The sequence below is a fragment of the Nannospalax galili genome, unplaced genomic scaffold (assembly GCF_000622305.1).
Source record: "Nannospalax galili isolate Female #2095 unplaced genomic scaffold, S.galili_v1.0 scaffold641, whole genome shotgun sequence".
Classification (NCBI taxonomy): domain Eukaryota; kingdom Metazoa; phylum Chordata; class Mammalia; order Rodentia; family Spalacidae; genus Nannospalax; species Nannospalax galili.
In genome coordinates, this window is record NW_008345311.1 from 706,588 (window position 1) to 710,259 (window position 3,672).

Genomic DNA, 3,672 nt, shown 5'->3' on the forward strand with positions numbered 1-3,672 from the left:
TATATATATGTGTGTGTGTGTTTCTGTGTGTGTGTGTGTGAGAGAGAGAGAGAGAGAGAAAGAGAGAGAGAAAGCATAATATCTATAGGGTTTGATACAATCCATGGTTTCAGGCATCCACTAAGGCTCATGGGAGATAGTCCTCTACTGATAAGATCAGTCTACTGTAGCAATATTTATACCATGAATTTGTGAAGACCAAAGTTCATGAATAACCGTTGAGCTTGAGGTCCATTTCCTACATGTGAGACCTTAGAAAAACGGTTTAGCCTCTCTTGTTACATCTGTAAAATAGAATGCATGTTTAAACCGATAGTGTTAGCTTATTCTGTCCTTATTACTCTTGCCGTTTAGCTATTTGCATCATCAAAACAAAGGTTATATAAAAAACAAAGGTGGAGATGTAACTACTTTCAATAAACATTTGCTGTATATCTGCTCTGTTCTAGGAACTAGACTTGTAAAGGCAAATGAGGTCTCATTGTTGCTTGCAAGGAAATTGCAAACTAAGGTAAGAGACTGTGAAAGTTCAGTAATCTCCTGACTGGGGGGAGTGAGAGAGTAGGCGTTGTTACTACACCAGAATTTAATGGGAGGTCAAAGCAAGAAACAAAACCAAGAAAATCCTTAGCCTCACTATGTTTGAAACATCCTTACCACATTTTTTGACCTTTACATTTTGTGCATTCTTTGGTTTGGGGATTATGTGTGTAGATATTCTTGTGAAGGCCAATGCTTAAATATCAATTAGTGGTTTAACGAAGACTCATTTCTGTATTAGTTAGGGGACTGGGTGGGTAAGATGCTATAATCCAGAGACTTGAACATACGTCTAAAAGGTGGACAGGTAATATTGCCACAGGTCACAGAATGCCCACTGTCATTCTACCTTGCTAATTTTCCATCGTCTAGTATGTTGACCTTGTGTATGTGGTGAAATATGGTCTTCATCAACAAATCATGGCCATAATTTGCAGATTGGGTAGGAAAAGAGAAGAAAGAGGATAGTGATTTTCTTGTCAAAACCTGACCCCAAAGTAACATACACTACTTCTTGCATACTATTATCCAAATTTTGTGTCATGTTTCTTGCGAAGCTATGAAGGAATTGTAAAATGCTGCCATTCTTTGTGAGGCTGTGTATAAAACTGTACATAGCACAGAAGTTTCTTTATTTCTTTATTTGTTTTGGATATTTTTAATCAATTTTTTTTGTACTTCATACAGAACATCCCAAACAATCTTATGCGTCTTTATACCCATATCTCAAATGACACCTTCCCATAGCCTCCTCCACCCAACTGGAACCCATATACTCTGTCATCCCTGTTACTGTTCACTGTGTTGTCAGTACCCCCAGCAGTTCCCCAGTGCAAGTCCACCCGCTGAGTCTAGTCAGTCTATCAAGAGTCCTTTGTTTTGGGAAGATCAGCTGTTCTTCATCTAGCAGCAATCAGTTGCCAACATTCCTTTAGATAACATTGGGGTCTGCTGTTCATTTTCCAGTTCTATGCTGGGTTACTGTGCTGGATAGCTTTAGTGTCAACTTGACACACCTGGGTTGAGCATCCTAAAATATAACTTTTTAAAATTATTTGTTGACTCCTTGTGTGTGTATTTCATACAGAACATCACAATCTTATTCGTCTGTATACCCACATCCCAAATGGCACCCTCCCATAGTCTCCCACCCACTCCCCGGAGCCCATATACTCTGTAATCCCTGTTACTGTCCACTGTGTTGTTAATGACCCCAGCCGTTCCCCAGTGCTTGTCCATTTGCTGAATCTAGTCAGCCTATCTAGAGTTCCTTGTTGTGGGAAGATCAGTTCTTCCTTATCTAGCAGCAATCAGTTGTCAATATTCTTTTAGATAAGATTGGGATCTGCTGTTTGTTCATTTTCCCAGTTCTATCCTGGGTTACTGTCTAGGAGTCTCTTGGGCCACCCTGGCCAAGAACTCAAAGGAAGGTATCTCCCATCTGGCATTGTTTCTTGTTATGTAGCCTTTAGCTATACACATGGACTCTGAAAGAATTATATTTATCCATTTAATCTTTGGTTATACTTCCCTTTTGGGTGTTTAAGAGTATGCAGTTGGCCCAAATAAATCAATTTATTTTTACTCTTACGGTCCTTTGAGGATCTGTTCCTCAGGGGTTACATGGGCTTAGGAGGAACCCTTGGCTCTTTTCTTTTAACAGTTCCATTTTTGTGAAGATAACTCAAAGGTCCTGCTTGACCATGTCTGGCTTCACTTGGAAGCATGGAGGAAATGTTTCCTCTATGTTAACTCTCCTCTTTGTAGGCCAGACACTGGTTCAAGTCCATCTGGTAGGGTCTCTATGGCCTCCCTGAATAAGAGGACAGGTGATTCACCACAGTTCCAGAACATTTTGAGAGATGCTCCATAGTCCCTTAGAACTTAGTTGACCTTGGAGGACAAGGAGCAAAAACTGTCCTCTAAGTCCCTCTGACCAGATTACTATAGACCTCCAAGTATGGCTGCTGAACATCCAAGAAGGTTAGTTCCACCAGTCTGGTACTTTTAATTACCATGTGCCATGTAGATGAAGCTTGGGCAAAAACCAAACATTCTCAGATAAACCTTGACTGGACATATATTTTCTTCCTTGAACTAGTTGTATGTATAATTTGTCAGTAGATTGTTGGAATAATATGGTTCCCTCTGGCTTTTTAAAACTAGCTAGGCATTATTTATCTCTCTCACTGTCTAACAATTCCACCATGGTTTCCCCATTTAAAATGCCCCCATTTTCCCCATTTCTCCCTTAATAATACTCCTATGGTCCCACCTCTCTTGAACTCCTTCTTTCCCTTTATCCCCAAGCTTCCTTGTATAAATCTCCCTCCCCACTCCCATTTAAATAACTCAATTTTTATCCATATCTCCCTTAGTAACACTTGTTTCCTACTGTTCTTCTCTCTCAGGTTCTTTCTTTTCCTTTACCTCCCTGGCTCCTTTTCATTATCCTGGTTCCTGTAGTTATGTCTGGATGAATATTCACTTATAAGGATTTGGTGCTAGGATCCACATACATCGTTTATTTTTTTTTTCTTAGCCTGTGTTACTTCACTTAGTATAACAGTTTCTAGTTCCATCCATTTACCTGCAAATTTCATTTCATCTTTCTTTACTGCTGAGTAAACACCATCGTATAAATGAACCACATTTTAGTTATCCACTCGCCAGTTGAGGGACACTTAAGCTGCTTCCATGTTTTAGTTATTGTGAAAAGAGCAGGAAAAAACAAGGATGTACAAGTGTCTCTGCAATAGGACTAGTTCTTTGGGTATATGCCAAGGAGTAGTATAACTGTGTCAAATGGTAGATTCATTTGTGATTTTTTAAGAGTTCTCCACACTGCTTTCCATAGGGGTTGAACAAGTTTGAAAACAATCACACCAGCAGTGAATGAGCATTCCCCTTTCCCCCTCATCCTCTCTAATATTTGGTATCAGTTGTACTCTTGATCTTAGCCAGTCTGACTCAGGTAAGATGAAATATTAAAGTGGTTTTAATTTGCATTTCCCTTATTACTAATGATGTTGAACACCTTTTAACATGCTTCTTAGCCATTTTTATTTCTTCTTTTGAAAACTCTCTGTTCAGCTCCTTAGCCCATCTTTTAATTGGGATATCTGTTAGGCA

At 39.3% G+C, this 3,672-nt stretch overlaps 1 protein-coding gene across 2 annotated transcripts in view; it reads left to right on the top strand.

Annotated features, from left to right (window-relative positions):
• Il13ra2 (interleukin 13 receptor subunit alpha 2) overlaps positions 1 to 3,672 on the top strand; it is a 65,156-nt gene that overhangs the window by 6,844 nt on the left and 54,640 nt on the right. The window contains exon 2 of one of the 2 annotated variants that reach the window (XM_029567595.1): positions 450 to 511. The exons of the other annotated variant lie outside the window; for it this stretch is intronic. The gene's annotated coding sequence lies outside the window, so the exon portion shown is untranslated. The remainder of the gene's footprint in view (positions 1 to 449; positions 512 to 3,672) is intronic. 2 annotated transcript variants of the gene reach the window in all.